General features: G+C 34.8%; 1 long non-coding RNA gene across 1 annotated transcript; it reads right to left on the bottom strand.

Moving 5' to 3' along the window:
- Window positions 1-1,722: 1,722 nt before the first annotated feature.
- Window positions 1,723-26,435, bottom strand: LOC130236613 (uncharacterized). Its single transcript, XR_008838478.1, has 3 exons — window positions 26,352-26,435; window positions 2,031-2,097; window positions 1,723-1,890 (listed from the first exon to the last, which is right to left on the bottom strand). It is a non-coding gene; the product is annotated as an uncharacterized LOC130236613 (long non-coding RNA).
- Window positions 26,436-26,781: the final 346 nt, after the last annotated feature.

Below are 26,781 nucleotides of genomic sequence, written 5' to 3' on the forward strand. Positions count from 1 at the left end.
CCTTTATTATGTTATTGATATTATTCACCCTGAGGAAAGTGTCTCAGAAAACATGTCTCCTGCGTTTCATTTTTGTATTTGTTTGTTTGTGTTCTTGTTTGGTTGTTTGTTCATTTGTTTTATTTTTAGAATGAATACAATGCATTTCTATAAATAAATGAATACATAAATAAATAATAAATAAATAAACAAACGAATAAATAAATAAATAAATAATCATGTTTATTTTTTAAAAACTTTTATTATGCTATTGATATTGTTTGCCCTGAGGTAAAAGTGTCATGCATGTCATTTTTGTATTTATTTATTTGTTTGTTTGCTTGTGTTCTTGTTTCACTGTTTGATTTTTTACTGAATACAATGTATTTTTATAAATAAAAAAATGAATAAATAAATAAATAAATAAATAAATAAATACGATGAAACGTTAAAATAAGCCTAAACTATAATGTTGTAGCAACACTGTTAAAACAATCTGTTAAATTTACGGAAAAATACCAGCAGCTGTGGTTGCCAGTAATCAACTGTTTTTAACATTTTACATTCGTAAATTCAGTTTGCAGAATATTTCTGTTAAAATACATTCCACAGTCTCAAATCCTCAATCCACAGTCTCAAATCCCTCAAATCCCAGAGCAAAATCTTCACTAGTGTCCTTAATACAGAGGGTTGAACACTCAGACAGTGATGAAGTTAATGAGATAATTAAGTGTCTAATTAAAGGAGGATTGAGAATTGAACAACTGTTAACAGCAAAATCACTGAATGAAAGAAAAACACAAAAAACACAGCCAAAACCAAAGATGAAATCAACTGAAAATAAAACTAACTAAAAATAACAATTAATAAAAATAAAACTAATTTCACAATAAAATTGTAATTTCTCAAGATCCCAGCAGAGATCATTAAACAACACAAACATCAGGAGCTTCACTTATTATTGACCTCTGACTTTATTTCTGTCACATGAACAAAAGCTCTTGAAGTCACCATGATGGAGGACAGAGTCTGCTTTAGTTGGGCTCTTCAACTAATTGTTCTGAAATTAGTTTACATTTTGGTTGCTATAATTACAGTTTTTTACAATTGCTATGACAGTTTTTTTAATACATTTAACAAGTTTGCTAAACTCTTAATGCACCAACACACCTAAAACACGTAATTGGCAAAACCGTTAATTTCATTCTCAAAATCACACATTGTAAACTAAACCTTTAAACTACTTTTCAAAATACAATAATAAACTAACACAATACACCATGTCTAACAAAACACTGCAAACATGTTTCAAAATCAAATAATTATTCAAAACACTAACACATGTTCTCTTCCAACAGAAACATTTAGTCAATTAGAACACATTGACAAAAAAACACTATCATCAGCTAAAATTACAGAAACTGCATTATTTTATGTGTTAGGTCTGCCCTTATAGTTGAAGCCTCTCTGGATTTTTGTGTTGTTGGTTTTAGTAAATGGATGAAATTTGTTTTTTTTTTTTTGCTGCAGAAATTCAATACAAAAAAATGAACGACCATCCCAGAGTAGCTTCATAAAATGTACAGTTTATGTAAAAAAAATAAAACAGACCTGTACAGACACAGAATTGCTGCAGTACAGACTTTATTTGCAAATAGACATCACTGCAAGATACACAAACTGAAAAAGCATCGGAATTATAAAAATAAAAATAAAAAACGAAGTAATCTTCTATTCTGCCCAGTCTTCTGCGTTTGCCCGGCTTCTTCTTCTCTGGCCCGGCACAGTAAGTGTGGTCCTTTGGCCTATTTTGTATCTCCCACGATGACGCCTTTTCACCAAGTTGAAGCGAGCCTCTTCAGCATAGATAATTTCATGTGTGACTTGATTGGGCTCCAACTCCATGACTCTCTGAAAGTAATTAGACACAGTGTATGTAAATGCTGTACTGTACTGTATTTCTAGTGTATGCACTAATGAACTCCAGGTTTATAGTTTACTGCAAAACACACTGTGTATACTACAGTAATGACTGTATTGCATAACCTTACCTGGACGTATTGGTGACGAAGTTCTTTGATGCACTCTTTGTTCCTTTCAAAAACCTCACAAGTCCTCCTTTAGAACATATGATCATGTGATTGAAAAAACCTCAACACATGAGTGTGTTTTCTAACTGGGAATCAGCTGTGAGATATATATATATATATATATATATATATATATATATATATATATATATATATATATATATATATATATATATATATATATATATATATATATATATTTGCATAACTGCAATGAGCTGTTTCTCATTGGCAATGGAATAAAATACAGGGAATATATTTGTGTTTCAATTCACAATATGAACAGCTGTTCACTTTGACTTTAGTCTATATAAGTTCTGTTTAGAACATGATGTTATCTGTTCTGACATACTGTGTGAAAACATTTGTAAATTTCACTGTAAAGTGACATTGTTTTGTTCTTGGTTGAGTTTGTGTGTAAAAGAAGTTGTTAATGTGTTAATTGTATAGCCTACAAAGACTAATGTTGTGCTAACTGTGTTAAGAGTTTAGGAAACTTGTTAAATGTATTGAAAAAACTATCATAGCCATTGTAAAAAAAACTGTAATTATTGTATTAATCACACTAGTTGTATAGCATGAAAAGCCAAAAGAAAAATACATAGTAAATCTTATCAGATATTGAAACCACTCTCACCTGCTTCTGCTCTCATTGAATATCTTGTTAGTTATAAGTGGATAATGAATACCATATGTAAACTAAATCACTTGACCTACAGCAACCAATGACTGTTTAACAGATCTAAATACACCATTCATAATGTGAATGTTTAATCTCCGACATCCTCAAAAACACACAGACATCAACAATTAGTATTTGAATCTCAACAATGGTGACAAACAAAAACTAAAAATCAACCCAGAACAATACAAAACAATCTACTGAAATAGTACACCCCTGTTACAGTCAAATGTATATTATGCCTGTCTGTTTTGCTTGTGTGTGTGTTCACTCGCTCTCTCTCTCTCTCTCTCTCTCTTTCGCTCGCTCGCTCGCTCCCTCCCTCTCTCTGTCAATTCTTAGGTACGCCCATTCCAGTTTCCCATTCGTCCGTGAAGATGTCAATCTCTATTCCACCCTATGACGTCATCGACATTGCTACCAATCACATTAGGAGCTCACCGTTTAAAGGGACGCGAGCGGGGAAGCTCGTTCTGCTTTTTGCTCTGTTGTGTTTGCTTTATGCTGCTTGTTTTTGTGTGTGTTTTGGCTTATGTGATGTGATATTGATGTTAGTTTAGAGTTTTGATGTTGGTCTTGTTCTCGTTGTGTTAATAGTTGTTACCGTCTTGTTTGTGTGCTTGTAAAATCCCCTGATCTCTGGCGTCAGCCTTTCCATGAGATTCGAGGAGTTTAGAGGTCACGTGACATACATCTTACATCACGTAGATAACTCCACTGTCTAAACACACTAGTTTAGAAATGAGCGCCACCCGCTGTAAGTATTCTTCGTATTTTTGGTAAGAAGAGTAGGATTAGATCTAGCGTAAAAACGCTGGAGATGTTCTGTTTGTTTATTTTCTATTAGATAGATTAGAGGGTCATAATAGCTAGATTTGGGTGTTTTGTTATATTGCTTTCATTTATTTGGCGCCACTTAATTCTCGTTTCCCCAACCATAATACGTTGATTTATTCTCTTTTGTGTGATCTTGTAAATAATACTTTTCTTTTCTGTTTGCCTTTTCACTATTGTAAATAAATTCACCTATTTCATTTAGTCATTTAGTCATTTAGCAGACGCTTTTATCCAAAGCGACTTACAAATGAGGACAAGGAAGCAATTCACACAACTATAAGAGCAGCAGTGAACAAGTGCTATAGACAAGTTTCAGGTGTGTAAAGTCTAAGAAGCAAAGCATTAGTAAAAATTTTTTTTTTTTTTTTTTGAGAGAGAGAGAGAGAGAGAGGGCACAGTTAGTGGTATAGCCAGAGAGGCAGTTGCAGATTAGGAAGGAAAGTGGAGACTAAACAGTTGCGTTTTTAGTCGTTTCTTGAAGACAGCAAGTGACTCTGCTGTTCTGATGTAGTTAGGGAGTTCATTCCACCAACTGGGCAGATTGAATGTGAGAGTTCGGGAAAGTGATTTCTTCCCTCTTTGGGATGGAACAACGAGGCGACGTTCATTCACAGAACGCAAGTTTCTGGAGGGCACATATATCTGCAGAAGTGAGAGCAGATATGAAGGAGCCAAGCTAGAGGTCACTTTGTAAGCAAACATTAGAGCTTTGAATTTGATGCGGGCAGCAACTGGCAGCCAGTGCAAACGGGTGAGTAGCGGAGTGACATGTGCTCTTTTGGGTTCATCAAAGACCACTCGTGCTGCAGCGTTCTGAAGCAGCTGAAGAGGTTTGATAGAACTAGCTGGTAGCCCGGCTAGCAGAGAGTTGCAATAGTCCAGTTTGGAGAGAACAAGAGCTTGAACAATGAGTTGAGCTGTGTGTTCAGATAGGAAGGGTCGGACCTTTCTGATGTTGTAGAGTGCGAATCTGCAAGATCGAGCAGTTCTAGAAATGTGGTCAGAGAAGTTCAGTTGGTCATCAATTGTTACTCCAAGGCTTTTTACCATTTTGGATGCAGTGATGGTTGCTCCGTCCATCTGGATTGAAAAGTTATGGTGAAGAGTCGGGTTGGCAGAAACTTCAAGCATTTCCGTTTTCGTGAGGTTAAGCTGGAGATGATGATCTTTCATCCAGTGTGAAATGTCTGACAGGCAGGCTGAAATGCGAGCTGGAACCGAGGGATCGTCAGGGTGAAAAGAGAGGTATAGCTGGGTGTCATCAGCATAGCAGTGGTAGGAAAAACCATGTTTCTGGATGACTGTACCTAAAGATGCCGTGTAGATAGAGAAGAGAAGTGGCCCAAGAACAGAGCCCTGAGGTACCCCAGTGTTTAGATGCTGTAGGTTGGACACTTCTCCCCTCCACGACACCCTGAATGACCTGTCCGAGAGGTAGGAACTGAACCATTGAATAACAGTGCCTGCGACGCCCAGTGACTCAAGCGTAGATAGCAGGATCTGGTGGTTTACAGTGTCAAAAGCAGCTGATAAATCCAGCAAGATGAGGACAGATGATTTAGAGTCTGCTTTAGCCAGTCTGAGATCCTCCACGACCGAGAGCAGGGCAGTCTCAGTTGAGTGGCCTTTCTTAAAGCCAGATTGCTTGTTGTCCATGAGGTTGTTTTGAGTAAGAAAGTCTAGGACTTCTATTTTTGGCAGTATTTTGGTTGTTGTTTAAATTTAGCCACCTACTCACCACAAATTTTAACCACCTTTAAATGTTGCCGCTTAAACCCTAGAACAAAACTATAAAGTCGTAACACCCCCAAAAAACAACATAAAATAAAGGCAGAGAAAGAAATTGTAAGAACTTTAAGTTGCATAATATATTCATGCTGCAATGCATGCTGGGATTTTTGTACTATGCTGGCACCATGAATGAATTAAGCAGCTTTTTTTGCAACAATGGTTGAGTTTCATATCCTGATTCTTGATATATGTGTGTCCAACACAATCTCACAGCAATTTGTAACTTTTTGATTTAGTGGCTAATTCGTATGAATTCGTATGATCTAATTTGTACAATTTAGTACGATTTGCTCATCCCCCAAGGGGTTAGGTGCCACGCCTCCTTTTTAAAATCGTACAATTTCGTACAACTAAACTCGTACAAATTTGTACAAATTAGCCACTAAACTGACAAAACGTAAAATATTTACGTTTTTTTGTGAGATCAGGTTGGTGTGTCATGATGTGCAGCTAGAGATCTCAAGGTTTTAATAAAATTTTGATTTCTTATTAATTCCTTGATAATTGTTTGTTGAACCTCCACGGGAAACTGTAACATATCCCAAATAACATCAAATAAAACTATTTTCGTTGGATTAACTATTAAAATACTAAAATCTATATATGTAACTATTAAGCACATACAGTATAGTTTCTCATCGCCTTTCTTGCTATACCTGATGAGTTTCAGAAACAGTTATAACAACCAGAGAATTATTAAGCTAGTAGAGTAAAGGTTCAAGAGCTCAACTAAAGCAGCCTCCGATCTCCATGATGGTGAGGTCAAATGAAACATTTTAATTCATTCATTCATTTTCTTTTCGGCCTAGTCCCTTTATTAATCCAGGTTCACCACAGAGGAATGAACCACCAACTTATCCAGCATGTTTTTACACAGCGGATGCCCTTCCAGCCGCAACCCATCTCTGGGAAACATCCACACACACTCATACACTACGGACAATTTAGCTTACCCAATTCACCTGTACTGCATGTTCTCCCACGCGAACGTAGGGAGAACATGCAAACTGCACAGAAACGCCAACTGACCCAGCCGAGGCTCAAACCAACGACCTTCTTGCTGTGAGGCGACAGCACTACCTACTGCGCCACTGCGTCGCCCCTGAAACATTTTCAATAAAAATATAAACCCCTGTTAATTATCAAATATTCTTGCAGACATGAGAGAATTGAAGTCAAACTGTAATCAGTGATGCTGGTAATGCCGGTATTTAATGGAGTTGTTTAATCTTCTGTTTTAATTCAGTTGGTTTGGTGTGAGGCTGTGTCTGTAGTTTTATTTCTTGTTAGTTCCTTCAGTGATTGTGCTTGTTAACAGCAGCTGTTCATCAGTGTCTGAATTTAGTAATTTGGGGTCATTCTCTGTCTAGTGGACTAAACTAATTGACTAATTTAGGTACTAGTGAATGAGGGTGTGTGGTGAGATTTCACACACTCTGATTATTTTCTCGAAAACAAAGGTTAGATATGTTACAACTATTTAAATCCGTATTTTGTACAGAAATGAGCTGTTAATCATTTAACAGGTTTTCACTGTAGATTGTACAGACTTTTACTGTTAAAATCACGGACATTTTTCACAGTGAATGTTACTTCAAATCGTATTTACAATGTATTTAGAAAATGTTTTCCAACCATTAATACCCACTAATAATGTTATGAGAATGTTAGAATATAATGTTCTAAAATTGTTACCCGCGAATGTGGTTAGAATGTTTCTAGAAAATGTTTTCCTATTTTTAAGAGAATTTTCTGGGAACTTAAACAAAACTACCCGCCAAAAACAGAAACGCAACATTGCTTGGTAATATTCTCAGAACATGTAGAGAACTAAACATTTCTAGCGGGGTAGTCCTGACCTAAACCTTTTCAAAATCTCTGGATAAAATTCTTGATGACAAAATTATGGCTAAGAAAATCTACAGTTAGAGTCTAGTGATGACTTTGATAGAGTATTGATGTCTATGCGAGACTAGCAATGTTTGTGAAACACTAATGATATCTGTGGAATCAGATGTGTTGAAGTCATACAAAGCTCACTTCATACTCATTTTTCAACTGCTATGACTTTTTAAAGTTATAGTTGTATAAGGCATGGGATGATAACTAGTTTTAAGTTAATTGCGGTTTTAAAAAGTCAAGGTTTTAAAACCGCTAAAATGTTTTGTTATGCTGTTCCTACGGTATCCATGTACGTTTATTTATTTATTTATTTATTTATTTATTTATTTATTTATTTATTTATTTATTTTACATGTTTTTTATCACAATTTTATTTTGTTTTTTTAGGTCAACAGTATCTCAACAGAAATCTCAATATCAACAAAAAATAACCCTCCACATCAAAAGCTACAGGTCAGCCCATGATTTAGTAAACATTTGAAAAACAAATCGCTTATACACCAGATTATACATCAGATTTTCAATACAGCTCCAAATATTGTCATCTACAAAGGTTTTCTGATGACTCTGCATTTGTCAGTTACATATAGCATCATAATGAGAGTGAGTATAGGTTGTTTTTAAAAAGTTTTGCAAACTGGTGTGAAACCAATTGTTTTAAGTTAAATACTAATAAGACTAAAGAAATTATTTTAGATTTTAGCAGACAACCACAAAAAGCGGTGTCAGTAATTATACAATCAGAAATTGAGATTGTTTGATCATATTAGTACCTGGGTGTATATCTGAATAACAAACTAGTTTGGTCTGAAAATTCAGGTGTATAAAAAGGGTCAGAACCTCATTCATTAATTAAGACAACTGAGCTGTGTGTCTGACTTTCTATGATTCTGTGGTGTCTTCTGTGATCCTGTATGCTGGGGAGGGGGACTGTTGGAGAAGGAGAAAAAAACAAATAAATAAGATTATAAAAAGGGCAGGTTCTGTTGTGTGGTGTATACCCACTATAGAAGAGATAGCACATGATCAAATGATAGACAAATTTGTCAGTTTGATGAACCATGACAGTCATCCCCTTTTGATACAGTCTAAGCATGTGCAAGCTCCTTTAACTAAAGATTAACTCAGCCCCGGTGTTTACATGGAACCATACAGGAAGTCATTTTTACCAACAGTGATCAGATTGTATAACCAAAGTCATCCTAGATGAATTATGCTGATTTGTAATAGCATTAATACTGAAGATATATACCAGTGTTACTCGTTTAAAAGTAAGATGTGCAGAATGAGTGTAATTTTATTAATATTATTGTCTTTTTATACATGTAATTTATTTTATTTATCTTATATTATAAAAAACTGTGACGTGAGTTTCCCTTTAGGATCAATAAAGTCTAACAAACAAACAAACAAACAAACAAACAAACAAACAAACAAACATCCAAGAGTGCTATAGACCTGAACAGTGCAGCGGCTCACTTTATATTCAAAGAAAAAAAAGATATCTAAAGATGTCTTCTCAAGTTGTTTTTTTCACTCAGATACTTAAAAAGAACATATTTTAAAGCAATAAACACAATACTGTGAAACAATGATATATTTATCCAAGGTTATCATACCGTCAGAAACTTTTACCCACCCATGACTAGTTGTAGTCTTTCTCTGTGCTACCAACAATTGGTGTTCTTTAATTTTGTTCAGGGTGTTTCCTACTAAATTAAGCATTTCTGTTGAAGTGCCTTAGTCAAAACACTCTTGGTTAAAACACTGGTCTTAAAACACTCTACTTGCATGATATAGGCATTACTAAAGTTACTTACTAAAGTTACAAAAATTTTGAATGATGTTTTTTTAAATGTAAATAAAGGGTTCTTTAACTTTGGTATACATTGTCTATAGCGAATGCTAGATGCAACAGGTAAAAAAAAGTGTTTTGTTTTTCTTAAAAATGAATAGAACTTGTAAATGCACTTGCAGTTTTACACTGATCTGAACATCCAGATACCATCTATGCTGCTAGGAGCGACATTTAGATTAATGTGTAAATATGAGCTGTGGTCTGTCTTCACAATAACAAAATAAACACAAAAGAAAATTGCTAATGGTTAAGAAAGTATCTGATTATAGAGATATGGATATGTTCGCACAAGCTCTGCAATTAACCAGTACCATGTATAGATGAGTTATTGAAAATGACTCTGATATGATACCACACTGAACTGAGCTAAACTGAACTGAACTTACAGTAAACACTAAAAACTGAACTGACACTGTTTCAATTTACTATGATCTTCTATGTGAAGCTGCTTTGACACAATCTACATTGTAAAAGCGCTATACAAATAAAGGTGAATTGAACCGAATATGACAGTTTGATTACAAAGGTATATTTAAGGGCATATATTATACACATATAACAATGTCTGACTATAGTTTAAATAAAAGGCTTTCATTCAATAACACATTAACATTACAGAACAGAATAACTCTTACACTGTTGAACATGTATATTAAATTTTATGTCATGGAATGAAAGTGAGGCTCTTAGAAGCATTTTTGAATACCACATTCTTTGGATTTTTTTGCAAAAAAAAAAAATCCTTCATATAAAAATTTCTAGAAATTGATGAAGGTCTTGTTTTTTAATTGTTTAATTTTTATTTATCTTCAAACAATTATTATTATTATTATAACCTTTATTTTACCAGGAAATACACATTGAGATTAAAAATCTCTTTTACAAGAGCGTCCTGGCCAAGATTAGGCAGTACACGTCACATGGGTCTAACAGACAACAAACAAAAAACAATTGACAGTTAACATGAATCACACATTGACAAACAAACTATTCCAAACATCTACAAGCCTATGTTTCAATTTCTAAATCATTTATACTCTTTTTGAAAGCATTTAGTGAAATCAATTCTTTAAACTGCAACTTTGTTTGTAGATTATTCCATGCAAAAGGTGCTGCATATTTTAAAAACCTTTTTTTCCCAATCTCAGTCCACACTTTAAGAACAGACAAATAAATAATAAGGCTAAATAAATATCATGTGACCGAAGGCTAAGGACAGTTTTTTTACAAATGTAATTCTGGAGATATGATGGGAGTAAATCCACTATAGATTTGTAAACAAAGATATGCCAATGCTTGAGCCTACAAATGGACAAAGCAGACCAACCCCTACAACACACAATGATGAGTAAGGGATTTAAAATGAGTTCTAAATCTTAGTGCATCATGGTAAACAGTATCCAATGCATGCAGACTCTGAAACGAAGCATACAAAAAGTAATAAAGTTTGGAACCACTTGAGGGTGAATAAATAATGAGTAAATTTTACATTTTAGGTGAACTATCCCCTTAAATAGATAAGTACTATATAATAAGCACCAATTATATTATACAATAACAACAATTATTGCAATGCAAGTGAATAAAACAATCAATCAATAAACAAACATTATTCAATAAAATAGGCAACTCTAAGTATCTGTTTACAGTGTATTAAAATGACAACTTATCTTTATTTTTTTATTTATTTTTTTGCCTACAGACAATAAATAAATAAATGAATGAACAAACAAACAAAGGAATGGATAAAAAAAATAAAATAATAAATAAATAAATAAAGGCAACATGATGGCTCAGTGGTTAGCATTGTCTCCTCACAGCAAGAAGGTCGCTGGTTCGAGTATTGGCTGGGTCAGTTGGCATTTCTGTGTGAAGTTTGTATGTTCTCCCCATGTTCGCATCCTCTGGGTGCTAAGGTTTCCCCCACAGTCCAAAGACATGCAGTATAGGTGAATTGAATAAACTAAATTGGCTGTAGTGTATGAGTGTGAAAAAGTGTGTATGAGTGTTTCCCAGTACTGGGTTGCAGCTGGAAGGGTATCCTCTGTGTAAAACTTATGCTGGGTAAGTTGGCAGTTCATTCCGCCCACCTGATGAATAAAGGGACTAAGCCGAAGGAAAATTAATGAATGAACGAACGAATAAATAAATAAACAAATAAATAAATAAATAAATAAATAACATTATTCAAGCCTTATAAAACAAGCAACTCTAAAGCTGCATCTCAAATGGAACACTATACAATATGCACTCATGCACTATGTAATAATGCACTTACACACTCAACAGCTTAGTGTATGTATGTAGTGTCGTCCCAAATGGAACACTAATGGTTTTTTTACTAAGCGGAAATTTAAACCGTTTCCCTGATGACGTTTGATGGTTGCCAAATCAGTGAAATAAATCAAACTATCAAATAATACCTGCCATGAGTATAACCGCATTCACCATCCGGAGGCGCTATAGCCATTCTCATTGGAGAATTTTGATTTCACCATTCAAAATAAATAAAGTTATCCAACATGTGCACATAATAGCTCCGCCCCTTCCGCAATGCGAGCAAACTGCGGTCGTTGAGTGCGTGTAGTGTCCATCATTCATTCCACACTTCATTTTACCGGCTGAACAGCTGCGTCCCAAATAGCATACTTATGCACTATTCTACGCCATTTTGCAGTATAAATAGTGTAAGTAGTGTGTTTACACTGAAAACTCTAAAAATAATAAGTGCACTTTAATTACCCGGATGATGCACACATTCAGCCGGTAAAATGAAGTGAGGAATGATGGACACTTCGCGCACTCAATGGCCGCAGGTTTGCTCACGTAGCGGAAGGGGCGGAGCTATCGGGTGCACATGTTTATTTATTTTGGATGGTGAAAGCAAAATTCTCCTCCGAGAGTGATTATAGGGCCTCCCGATGGTGAATGCGGTTATACTCACGGCAGGTATAATTTGATAGTTTGGTCATTTATTTCACTAATTTGGCAAACGTCACCAGGGAAACGATTTGAATTTCCGTTTAGTAAAAAAAAATATTAGTGCTCCATTTGGGACGACACTACATACATATACAGTACTATGCTGTTGAGTGTGTAAGTGCATAAGTACATAGTACATGAGTGCATAGTGTATAGTGTGCCATTTGAGACGCAGCTAGTGAGTGCATCATTCAGGTAATTAAAGTGCACTTATTATTTTTAGAGTTTTCAGTGTGAACGCACTACTTATGCTGCATCCCAATTCGCATACTATCCATTCTAAATAGTATTTGAAAGTAGAATTGGTATGTCTCAAATCGTAGTATGTTGAAAAGAGTATGCCAAAGGTTCCCGTATGGAACAATTCCTGTACAAAAATGTTCAAAAATGCAAAGGATTGCACTACAAATAACATTGCTGAACACATATAATGTAACCAGCTGCTACATCTTTTTCTTTGTATATGCTGTAGTGTAAAAATAACAATACTACAAAAATGGATGAACACAAAACTGTTCTGTCTGTGTTTAACAGTATAAACTGCTTCCTTTAATCAGCTATATAAAACAAAGTGAATAGAAAAGATAAACAAAGAAAAATATACTTTGACTCCATTGAATGCACAGAACACTGATTAATGAAATTATAATATTATTTAAAAAAAACTTAATGAAGCGTATTAACAATTATAATCATATAATTTTATGATTGAACTGTAATTTCTCATTTCCCTTTATTAAACTCCCTTTTTGTATGAACTTTTTGGTATTATCAAAGTGTTCAAGTCCTTTCTCGAGCCTTTTTCATTTCTCCAAGCATTTGTTTTTCCATTCCTTAAGTACCGTGGTATAATTGCTGCATGGTGGATAATAATGATTTAAAAGCTTTAATCTCTAAAATCACAGAGTGGAGAATTAAATGAATGTTTTCCCAGTGTTAAACACTACTGAAACATGTTCCATCTTGACAGTCGCTGGAGCACAGATATCTCAGATATGAATTTAATACCCAATGGCAACTCGGGATGATTATTTTTGTGTTTACAGTCTTTAACTTGTTGTCCATCCCAGAAGTAAGATCTGAAGTCTGTAATCTGAGCAAGAGAACCAGATGCTCCAGATGTCTGGCCACATCAACATCCCCACAAATATGTTACCCAATATATATTAATCTTCAAATGGCGCTGTGGCCTCTGAACTGAAAAACTCAGACATCACTCAAAAATGTTGGCTAATCATATATTACAATTTGATTTCAGTTCAGCATTTTAGTTGAGTTTGATTTTCATTTAAAAACAAAAACACAGTTTTATTTCCTTTGAAAGTGTATTGGGATCAGCATTAAGGCTTATCTGTATAATCAGAAATATTTTATTTCAGTCTCATTTGATTTGGAGGCCCATCTAAAACCATTCATCAAACACTGTAATCATGGTGGACAAGATTTAGTTTCATTTACCATTTGGATTTCAAGCTATGGTTGTATGTGTGTGGTTTAGTAGAAGTTTGTTTATTTTAAATACACTCATCTAATGGATGTTTTTATATCATTTGACAGTCCTTAAAGTGGGTTTTCTGAACAGGTGTATGGCGACATCTTCTGGACATAGCTTATAAAATACATTTTAGCATAGATCAGTAAAGAGTGTGCTGTTTTACAGTTTTTTTCTGATTGCCTACAGTTTTTCCCAATTGTTTACACACATTTTCTGAAAGCATGTCTCATATTGTCAGAACTCTACACACAAATCACAAAACACACACACACACACACGTTGGGCAAAACCTTTCAATTCTTCTGCAAAATGAAACTCTACATTACATAGTCCTAAAGACAGTACATAGGCCTAAATAACTACATTGTAAAATATTTCAGAATATTGTTTTCATACAAACACAAATACCAAATATATTTTACTGTATTTTCCCCCAAAACCAGTGTACACAGTGTTCATCCCAACCAACACAAAGTTGCACATAACGTGGTCTACATATGCCATCAACGGAAGTATTTACAGAATACAGTTACAGTAAAAAATAAAATAAAAAACAGCTGTACTGCATCCTATTTTCTGTTTTGGTCTGGCCAAACAGTGGGGGAAATGTCACCTTGCATGGGGAATCCAGCCATGAAAAGCATCAACTGCTATAGCTTGGAGAAGGGGTAAACGTGTGTGTGGAATTCAGTCATAGACTTTCCATTCCCAGGCAGAAAAAAATTCCTCAATAGGTTTGAGGAATGGAGATTATGGAGGGAGATATACAACTAAAAAATGTGGGTGGGCAGTGAACTAATTATGAACCAGATGAGCTCTAATTTCTATAAATTATATTTACGTGTGACAGGTGTTTACTCATGTGATGAATTAGTTTGCAAAGTAGGACAACTGTCTTTACAATTTTGAATGACAGTGTGTTCCTTGTGAAAACAAAAGATTTTCTGCATGAAAATTGTGCCAAATGCAGAAAATTGTGTTTTGAAAAAAGTGTGTTGTAAACCTGCAATTTGAGTGTAAAGCAGGAATTGTGCTTGTAGTTTAGCAGAATTGGTTCAGGAGGTTGGTGCATCAGTTACATGTTGTAGTCATTGTGTTTGAAGTGAAAGTAATTGTGTGTAAACAATTGGGAAAAACTGTAAGCACAATTTTGAAATTAAGACTCATTTTGTCAAAACACTACATACAATTTCCACAACCACACACACAAACAGCAGAACACATTGGTTATTTTGCAAAATGAAACACTTCATTCAAAACCTTACAATATTCATTCATTCATTCATTCATTTTCTTGTGGGCTTAGTCCCTTTATTAATCTGGGGTCACCACAGTCACAGTCACAACCCATCTCTGGGAAACACCAACACACAGTCATTCACTATGGACAATTTAGCCTTCCCAATTCAATTGTACCACATGTCTTTGGACTGTGGGGAAAACCGGAGCACCCAGAGGAAACCCACGCGAATGCAGGGAGAACATGCAAACTCCACACAGAAATGCCAACTGACCCAGCCGAGGCACAAACCAGCGACCTTCTTGCTGTGAGGCGACAGCACTACCTACTGTGCCACTGCGTTGCCGTAACCTTACAACACTATAACAAAACTCAATTTTAACACCGCACGGAACACTCACGCCTAATTCAATATAAATCTGTTTGCTTCATTTACACTCTGCTAATATCAATCTTAAACACTTGTATCATTTCTAACTGAATAACACTGATAAAATCAGGGTTTGAGAGATATTGCTATAAAGTACATGAACATACTGTATTTACTAAACAGTGATAGACTGATAGCTAAAAATTGCCATATCCCAATAAACCATACAACAAATGTAAAGCATATTTATTCAGCTTTCTGGTGATGTATACATTTCAATATATATATATATATATATATATATATATATATATATATATATATATATATATATCATGCAGGCTAGTTTCTGGAATCAGAACCTAACATTGACAAGTTAAATTTTGCTTAACATATTCCTGATGTTTTTCCCAGCAGTCTCAGCTTGGAGGCAATAAATATGATGGTGCAGAGTCCAACAGTCTGTTTCAGGCTGAGCTCGAAGAGTGCAGTTCACAGCAGGAGCAGATTGAGCAGCAGGAGCAATATGGAACATGATGTTTAACTGGCTGAATCAATCACGTGGGGCAAATGCTCCTCAACACATACTTAAAAGTTTGTACACACATATATATTTTACAGTTGACATCTATTGAAGACTATCTGTCACAAATTTCCTAATTTTGAAAACGCAATTTCAACATTTCTAACTTCTGGAATACTATAACTTTGCAGTGGAATTGCTCAAATAAGCGGTTCCAGTACAGGTCCCTGTAGAAGTTACAGTATGTAATACAATATAAATATTGTAATTTGCATATGGATTTTTTCACTTGAGCTCTTGTTGACCTGCAGGCTGATAGACAATGACTTGAACTTTAGGTGAAGGCTCTTATTAAAACCTGCCAACCAACTCATTCTTAAAGGTTTGCTGTCCTCTGTTAAAGATGAGGCTAAGATTCTGTAGAGCTTCTGGCCTCATTAAACCTGCATTGTAGCTTATATGCATTTCCAGGTCAACAGTCTTGCGACTGGTTATGTCAAATGTCCATGTCAGTACCCATTTGGTGTTCATTTTCAACTTGTCCACTTTCAACCACTTTCAGTAGTTGTTTAAAACTAGTTAAATTTAATTGGATTCACAGTATAAATGCCTGTGGTTGAATGTGTCCAGGCTGTAACAATGTTCTCCACATACTGTCCTAATATGTGATTATAATGGGGCACTGTAAAAATTGCTGGGTTTCACACAATTCCTCCATGTTGTCCCAACACAAATCTATAAAGTTAACTTAATAGTTTTTATACATTTAAATGGATTGAACATAAAACAATTACGCTGTCCCCCAAAAAACTTCAAGAATTGTTTAAACTTATTTTAAATGAGTAGTTTGAACAAGCAGCAAAGTGTATGTTCAGAACTGTATTTACCATCCTTGTCCTTTCATTTGCTTACTTTCTTGAACGCTTGTAAGTAGTGACATTGATTTGTTTATTTAATAGTATGCATTGTACCAACTGCTAAAGTATTGTACAACATGAAAATAATAAGGAAGGCTCACAAGGAAATCTCAACACATGTCCACAACACTCAAAATATATATATATATATATATATATATATATATATATATATATATATATATATATATATATATATATATATATATATATATATATATATATATATATGCTTGTTTAAACTACTTACTTAAAATAGGCTGAATCAAAACAATTCTTGAGATTTCATTGGGACACTTAATTTTTTTATGTTCACTCCACATAAATTTCTTAAAAGCATTAAGTTAACTTTGTGTTGGGATTTGTGATCGATTTGTGTTGGGACAACACGAATAAATCATGTGGAACCCTGCATTTTTTACAGTGAAGAAATTTATTTGAAATCAAGTTAAAGTAAAAACAGAGCCTTCATTTGACAACGTGCAGATTTTTTGCATCAAAATTAATTACCCTTCCACTGTATGACACTTTGTTAATCAGTTATTACCCTGAAGAATAGCTAAATATGAGCTAGTCCATAGAGTAATTATAAATAACCTTAATGGAGAAGTTGAAGGATGGACACTAACATACCTGACCAATTTCCACTGTCCTTCAGTGTAAGTGTGTAGTTTCAGTTGATCAAACATCTTCCCTCTTCAGTTTTTGTGAAACAAGCCTGAATTAGCCTAAAACGAGTGCCCAAAATTGGGCCAAAAAACAAACTTGATTGAGGGCTGTGGGCCAAATATATACCAAACCGTATATATTAAATTTGCCATAGGAAATTTACAAATTTATTCAGTAAATAACAAGATTTTTATTCTAGTTATTAAAAAAAATATTACAGTAAAAACATAAATAATCTAATTTCTAACACAATCGAGTTTAGTGCTGAATTCAAGCTGCTTCTGCCTTTGCCTTGATTTGCTTGCAAAAGTCTTGTGCATTGTCCTCTATCTGTCAAGTGACAGTATTTACATTTTAAAAGTTTGATTAATGTACAACATTTAATAATTTAAATTCAGTTTGCTTTTTTTGTAGCTCAGCAATAAAACAAAGAAACAAAAGGTTACATTAAATTCAAGATGATGATCTTTCATCTGTCATTTGGCATTTACCCCAGCCACCTCCCCATCATTCTCTCTCAAACAACAATAAAATAAAAAAATAAAATAAACTTTTAAGCCTGTTTCAGGTCAGAAACTTGTCTGAATTGGATCAGTCAGTCTACATATACATGAGGTCAAACATGTCTTATGTATGTGATATATTTATGTTTTTATTATTTAATTTTATGATCTTTTTTGAACATTTTAACTATAAGTCATATTGCAACAACATGCCAACTAATTCTCATTAGATAATTAGTAGACTATCTGCTTTATATGTGTTCATGTTGCTCAAAAGAAACTCAGCTGACTATAAGTAACTGACGAGTACATGTCATTTACATTACACTAGCCCTAACACTAACCCTAGCCCTAAACCTAATCTATCAGTCTACAACTTCTCGAATGATCATTTATTGATATGTAGTTGCAATGTGATCTAAAATCAACAAAAAGTGTTAAAAGTGTCATCAAAATTATATGATACCAATGTTTGATTTCGTATTATATCTTGAAGGGAAAAACCCAAACAAAATGTATATTAGACTGTAGATTTGTTGACTTTCTGACACAGAAGATAAACTAGTTTCTGCAATTCAGCTGAGATTCTTTACAGATTTTTTTTTTGTAATTTGAACTATTCAGAAACAAGTTAGACACTCATCTTCTTCCAAGCTGATTTATTCACTGTTTTTTTTTTCAGGAATTTATGAATTATTGCTCTGACGGTGGAAATGGGCATTTTACATTTTTTCCCTATTTTCTTTCAGCTACTTCCCATTTTGTGAAGTTCAACAACCTTTTGCTGCAAAATCACAGCACTGTTCTTTGGTTTAACCCTTGTGATGAATGACTGAGTGAGTGAGTCTGGCCTTAATGATGTGTGTACCTCATATTTATAGCCCTATGAAACTGGAGATTGTGGGTGATTAATGTCCAGTTCTTAGCCACCAAGTTGTACAAAAAATCTTTTGACATAAACTTAAAAAAATATTTTTATCATTCAATTAATAGGGGTGTTATTTATTTATTTATATTTTATTCATATTTTAAACTAAAGATCAAACGTTTGTACACTCTTTAGAAAAAAGGTTCTTAACAATGTAGGGTTCTTTAGATTGTAACAATAGCAGAACCATTTTGGTGCTAAATACAATCATTTTTGTAAGGATCCTTAAAGAACCACGAAAGAGCTATTCAGAGAAAGAAAAAGTATTTATAATTGAAGTCACAATTATTAGCCCTCTAGTGAATTTTTGTTTCTTTTTCAAATATTTCCCAAATGATGTTTAACAGAGCAAGGATTTTCTATAATCTTTTTTCTTCTGGAGAATGCCTTATTTGTTTTATTTTGGCAAGAATAAAAGCAGTTTTTAATGTTTTTTATTTCATTTTAAGGTCAATATTATTAGCCCCCTTAAGCAATATTTTTTTATGGATTGTCTACAGAATAAACCAGTGTTATACAATGACTTGCCTAGTTAACCTTGTTAAGCCTTTAAATTGCATTGAAAACTGAATGCTAGTATCTTGAAAAATATCTAGTAAAATATTATGTACTGACCTCATGGCAAAGATAAAATAAATCAGTTATTAGAAATTAGTTATTAAAACTATTTTTTTCTTAATATTACGTTTAGAAATGTGTTGAAAAAAAATCTTTCCATTAAACAGAAATTAGGGAAATTAATAATTTATTAATTAAGGGCTAACAATTCTGACTTTGGGTGACACGGTGGCGCAGTAGGTAGTAATGTCGCCTGACAGCAAGAAGGTTGCTGGTTCGAGCCTCGGCTGGGTCAGTTGGCATTTCTGTGTGGAGTTTGCATGTTCTCCCCGTCTTCGCGTGGGATTCCACCGGGTGCTCCAGTTTACCCCACAGTCCAAAGACATGTGGTACAGGTGAATTGAGTAAGCTAAAATTGTCCAAACTGTATGTGTGGGAATGAGTGTGTGTTGGTGTTTCCCAGCGATGGGTTGCAGCCAGGAAGGGCATCCACTGCGTAAAACATATGCTGGATAAGTTGACAGTTCATTCCGCTGTGGCGACACCAGATTAATAGGGACTAAGCCGAAAAGAAAATGAATGAATGAAATCTGACTTCATATATATATATATATATATATATATATATATATATATATATATATATATATATATATTTATATTAATAGTAGCAGTAGTAATTTAATTAATATTACAATTCTTAATATTATGTTTATATTAAATAATATTGATTATTATTACTACTAATTATTATTATAACAATTTTTTATGGCCTTACATTTCTCATGTTCTGTTATGTCAACCTGTTATTATCAACCTTTTTAGAGTATACAATAAAGACACCTTGCTCATATTTACTGATATTAAAACCATATTTGACTTTATTGGCGGAGCGCATTGTATTTCAGGAATTATTCTGAAACATTTTCAGTGTGTGTCCAGCAGGTGTCAGTTTTCACCTAGAGAATGTTCTGCTGCTGCTTTTATTGGGTACTAACTTAGATATGTTTGGATAGAAGAGACAGTGTAACTGACAGTAAAATTTAATGGTGACTGCTTCAAGTGAGTGGCACACTTTTATACAGGGTGCAGACAAGTAGTGTAAAACACACTAATAAAGAGCAATAAGCCATGTCTGAAGACCAACTTCATAGACAAAAACATTCTAACAAGGGCTTTATGCAGAAAGATCAATCATTTATTAGAAATTTATTCAGTTATATCAAGCCAAGCATGAAAGTATAGAGATTTTAGTGACTCTGGGGTTCACATTTCAGATAATATGGACGGCCACACTTATACCAGCTTAAAGATGTCACTGAAGAAACTTTGATTTAATTAAATTCATGGTTCTTTTATTTTTAAAAACAGTTGAATTATATTAACATTCTAAGTGATACTTAAATAATATTAAACTGAATTAAGACAGCTTGTATTAATTCAAAATTAAGAAACTTGATTAATACAAATAATTAATGTTAATTAAAATAATGATTAACATAAAAACGTGTTGTCATGAATTTTTTATAAAACATTTTTACAGGTTAAAAAAATGCAAATAAGATTCATCAGCATTTTAACAAAAAGTTGATTTTGATGTAAAAATAATCAATAAAAACACTCACACACATAAAGTGTAAAATCCCAGCTGAGCCAGTAAATTTTATCTTCTGATGCATTAGGCAATAATTACGGGGTGTCAAGGAGCTGCGATTTAAATGTCTAAAAATAAAAGGTGAAAAGCTGTCTCACTAACTTCTCTAATGGCCATATCAGCTGTTATTTGCTGGATAATGGGCCGGCAATCAAAGTTAATCAAGCACAGTGCCTCGTCTGTCATATAATTGCACAGCATATTATCCATTTTAAGGTATGGTCTGATATTGCTGACAGACATGATGAACAGTTGACTCCACTTGCTATGGCTCTTTTAAAACTTTCTTTGCCAAAGTTCAACTAAAAATATCAATTCTGTTTATTGACTCACCAATATCATGCCAAATCCATGCACTAACTTATTTTTTTTATGCTGTTGCATTACAGTTGGCTATGATGACATTTGGTCACTTCATGGTACTTTCTACAAGATCATTGGTCATCTTGACAGACATGTTGTATTTTAAACTGTAGTAAAGATTGATTGATTGATTGGAATGTTTTGATCAATCACAGGGCTATGTGTACATGAATAATGATGTATACAGTATATACAGTTGAAGTCAGAATTATTAGCCCACCTTTGAATTTTTTTTCTTTTTAAAAATGATGATGTTTAAATTATGCTTAACAGGGCAAGGAAATTTTCACAGTATGTCAGATAATAAGTCTTATTTATTTTATTTCAGCTAGAATAAAAGCAGTTTTTTTAAAAAATACATTTTAACATCAAAATTATTAGCCCTTTTAAGCAAATTTTTTTTCGATAGTCTACAGAACAAACCATCGTTATACAATAACTTGCCTAATTACCGTAACCTTCCCAGTTAACCTAATTAACCTAGTTAAGACTTTACATTTCACTTTAAGCAGTATATATAGAAGTGTCCTGACAAATGTCTAGTAAAATATTTATTCTGTCGAAATTGAGGAAAAAAATAAACAGGGGGGCTAATAATTCAGGGGGGCTAATAATTCTGACTTCAACTGTATAAATGGAGAACTGCTTCCTTATTGTCAGGATTCTGCCACTTCAGTCTTGTTAATTCTTGTTCTGGAGTCCAGACACTAGTCCTGTCATGTTGAACACTCATTTTCTGTCATTGTGTGTCTTTTATGAGCACTGTCTTGGCCGTGCTCGAGCTGTGCACGTGTCCGCTTGAGGTTCAGATGTGCTTGGGATGCATGCTCTTGACTGGTGTGTTTGTTGTTTTGTTCGTGGCATGGTGTTTTCGTTCCCAGCACTCCAGTGTAGTTGGTTTCAGTTTCGGTTGGCACTGGGATCAGAACATGCATAATGCATGTGTGAGTGCACAGTGACTTTATTTATCATGTTCTCATGTCTTGCATTCAGTCTTCTGTTTGTGTTTTGCACGTGAATGTGCTGCGTGCTTTAGTGTCATATTCATGTGAACACTTGGTTAACAAGTTCTCTGATTGGCTGTGTGTTCTAGTCATTTTAAGTGAGCACATGGCTTGTGTTGTTTCTTTGTGTCATGTGCTCTCCCATCTATTGTCTAGTCCCACCCTCCTTGTTAACCCATTATTAGTTTATCCTGTTCACCTGTCTGTTTGTTAATTATTTATCCTTAAATTCTCCTCATGTCTGCTGTCCTGTGCCAGTTCGTCATCGATTATTGCCTTGCCCTGTCGTATGGTGTCCAGCCCTGCTCTTTCCTGCCAGCCCAGTTTGTTTGTTTATTTGTTTTGTTAATGGTTGTTGGGGTTGTTTTTGTTTAATTTTTTATATTAATAAACCCATTAGAATTTCTGCACACGAGTCCTTGTTCTTCCCTTACCCGAAGGTAACACTTATTGCATGTAGTTTCATTATTACTCCCGTCATTATTGCTTTTATTACTATTACATTAATAATAATAATAATAGTAATAATAATTATTAATATTTGAGTGATTTCTGAAGGGTCATGTGACTCTAAAGCTCTCAATTTGACATTTTGTGCTGTATTTTTGATTAAATAAATACCTGGCCGGTGAGATGTCTGACAAAAAAGTGCCCTTCTGAATCAAATCAGCAGGATGCCTGACTTTAACTGCAGTTTGGCAGTTTCACTTTAACTCATGAACATTTCAATCGTGCCCCTGTGACACACTGGGGTATTAGATGCAAGTAAGGACTGGTGAGAGTGTTATGGAATTTAATAACGCATGCCAAATGGAAAAAAAAAAAAGTTCTGCATTTCGCAATGTGTGTGTGGTCCTTTACTTTTCGAGCTTATGTAGGTCTATAGTTTAAAATTCATGTTTAACTGAATAAACAGTTAGTAAACACAAGTACATCTTATTGAACATAATTTATTTTCATCACCAATTATCATAGAATAAAATTTTTTCAAGCAGTTTGTAATGCATTTTGGAAACAGGAGATGAGCCCCTGGTCTAATGCGCCACCTGGCTTGAGAAACCCATCCTCAAAGACTTATTATTTGGGTAGCACGCATATTCTGAATGCCTTCAGCAGAATTCAAATGAGCCATTTTAATCTAGATTAATCTACATTAATCTATGACAACCTATAATATACTATACTTTTCAAGTACTAATAAACTGCCAATATTCTAATACTAGTCAGCTAAATAGCCACTGGTTAATGATGAGAATTACTCACTATACTAAAGTGTAAATGGATCAATAAGTCATTTCAGCATTTAAAATTCTGCATAAACTGCCCCTCTTAAATCCCAGAAAGATCTTTCAAAAATTGCTGAGGTGGAGTTACTTCTGAAGAACAAAATAGTGGTTGTAAGCCTGTCACTTCAGCAGGAATCTAAACACGCTGTAACGGCATGTTTTCAGTTAGTCTGAGTTGTATATGCCAAGATGTTTGCTTTGGGCTGTGAGTGTGGCTGCTAGTATTTGTGTCTTGGCCCTGACAGTGGCCGTGAATCAGGCACACCTTAAACCTTACAAAAGAGTGCTATATCCTCCCTTTGACAGCGGCTCTTTTTTTGCCAAGTCATAAAAGTGCCAGTCACGGTGCTGCTGTCTTTGAAGATTGTCACGGGACACCCTGCGCCCCAAGGTGTCAGGCTTCACCGCGGCCTCTTGAGAGCCGTCTCTGCTTCGGTACCAGATACAGACATCACAGCCGTGAGCCCGGGACGTTCTGGCAGGACGGGGAATGCTAAGCGCAGGTCATGCTGATGGAGAGGACTGTAAATCAGGCTCAGATCATGACCGTAGCCAGGCTTTGAAAATTAGAGAGGTCTTTGGTTGCTAGGAATTCTGCAGCAATAATGGATACAAATAGTATGTTTTTTTCTTGCAGTATTTGTTTTTACATTTTGCATTATTTTCACTTTTGGGATTTGGTGTATGAGGCGCTATGATTCCATCCACCTATTTTTTATGCGCATTCTGGAATATTGCATAAAATTGTAATAATGCAAATGCATATATTTTGAAAATGCACATTAAAAATGTATGCACACAAATGAGTAGGATAAACTTTTATTTGGATAAGAAAAAAAATGCACATAAACTCTGATGGAAACACATTGAATAATTCCAGCATGTGCATCAAAACAAAAATCATGTGATTTAATATTAACAGATCATGGGATAACATAATGTGCTCTCTGATGCCAGACAATTTGGATTAAGTCTTAAGTCTAGATTTAGTCTTTTACCTGTGGTGGCTCTGAATTGTCAAAACACCTTTCAAATTGATTGCTATGGATGAAAAAAAACAGAAAAAAATCTAACACAATCTAATATTTTTGACAGAACTGGGAATTTCACCAATAACATGTCCCACTTCCAACCTAAATGCATTTCAGTAAATCACATGTCCCAATCACATATTTCAGCCTGATCTCACGAGGAAACATAACTATCGCTGACTAATTCATACAAATTTCTACAAGTACAGTCATATGAAAATGTGTCATTTTTAAAAGAAGGCGTGGCACCAAACCCCGCCGCTTAACCAAACCTCATTGGAGAATAAGCAAATCATGCTAAATTGTACAAATGAAATCATAAAAATTCATATGAATTAGCCACTAAATCAAAAAGTTACAAACTGCTTTGAGATAATGTTGCATATTCACCATATGACTATGGGGGTTCTATTTTAACAATCTAAGCACAAAGTCTAAAGTGAATGGCACAAAAGCATTAAGGGCATGTCCGAATCAACTTTTGCTATTTTAAGGATGGAAAAATATGCTCTGCGCCATGGCACATGGTCCAACAGGGGTGTGCTTATTCTTTTAATGAGTTATGGGTGTGTTTTGAGCATAATGTGCATTAAACCAATCAGAGTCTCATCTCCCATTCCCTTTAAGAGTCAGTTGGGTCACACCATGGCTATTTACATGGCAGACTTTGTAAGTGGAAAAACTGAATGCTTCATTAGCGAGAAAACAGTTAAACAGACCATCTGTGTGAGCATAACAAATGAGCCTCCTCCATTCGGCCTGTTTACTTTCTCTTTACTTTACTTTTACTCTTTATTTTACTCCTTTACTTCCGTGGAGTAAGGAAACGGTGTTGTATGCACACCACTGAAGACTTCTATTAGCCTACATATATAATTTCGTTTGTTAAGCACAAAGATTTGGTTCAAAACAATTTCTAAATTCAGTTCTATTTTCCAGCAAATAAATAAATGAACAATAATATTAAAGTGTGGTCATAAATCGTAAAAACTTCCAAACACATGTCCTATTCTTATGCCCCATATGGTAATGCATTCTCTCTAAAACCCGACAGGTGGAAAAGTTTGTTTTGTCATGAATTGTCATGAATAAACTATATATTTTATATTCAATTAGAATTTTTGTAACATTTTAATCCTTTATCAATCCTGCATCAATGACCATTCAGGCCAATCACAGACATTTCTATTGAGTGCATGGACAGAATAGCCAGTCAACCCATGACTTGCTCTTTCTTTGGCTGTAGCTCATCACTGCATCTGACCCCATGTGTGGTCGAGTTGGCAGACTGCTCCTGAATATTTAGCATGCTAGATACTGGATTTTCATCACTGAGGTGCCGGAGATGTGTAAGTGAGCCACTTTCATGTTTTGTTTAATAGTTCACACATAAAGACGAGCGAAGACCACCCATTGATCAGTGTACTACATGTAACAGGTATAATTAAGTCTAATATAATCTCGGAAATAACCTTTATAAGCTTTCTCTTTTTTGTGCCTAAAAGTGTATTTTTAGGCTTCATGTAAGGTAGCGCTACACTAATCATACTGAAGCAGAACCAGACAGACTGTGAAGTGACATCAAATAACTTCAAGTAGTGTTCTATATATCATTTCCACACATGAAAGAAAGACCCTACATTTGAATCTGGAATGTATCATTAGTAAGATTAAAATGAGGGAACTCACCTTTCTTGTTGTCTGTCTGGCCCATTTCCCTCCTACTAACCTCATGACCCCAGAGTGCTTGCCAGCGCCAAGCAGGAATCCAGTTGGTCACCTGGCCAAGACTGAAATTAATTAGCACCTTCCCACCTTAAGCCGACTCCCCCTTCCTCTCTGGACCAGACTTGGCGCTCAACACCGGCCATAAAAGGGGGGCCGCCTTCATCCACATTGGGAAAGAACCAATTCATCAAACTCTGCTTCTGCCATCGGGAGTCAGAGAAAGACGAACAGGGCTCTTCTCAGCTGTCCCGGGATGTCTGCGGAGGCCAGGATCATCTGTCAGGTGAGACAGCAGAGCAGTTGTGAGCTTCTGTCTCTGCTGCAGATTACACAGCACCATTCACACTTGATGTGCATCAGATGTGCTCTTTACAGGGCTAAACCAATGCAG

The sequence above is a fragment of the Danio aesculapii genome, chromosome 10, assembly GCF_903798145.1.
Source record: "Danio aesculapii chromosome 10, fDanAes4.1, whole genome shotgun sequence".
NCBI lineage: Eukaryota > Metazoa > Chordata > Actinopteri > Cypriniformes > Danionidae > Danio > Danio aesculapii.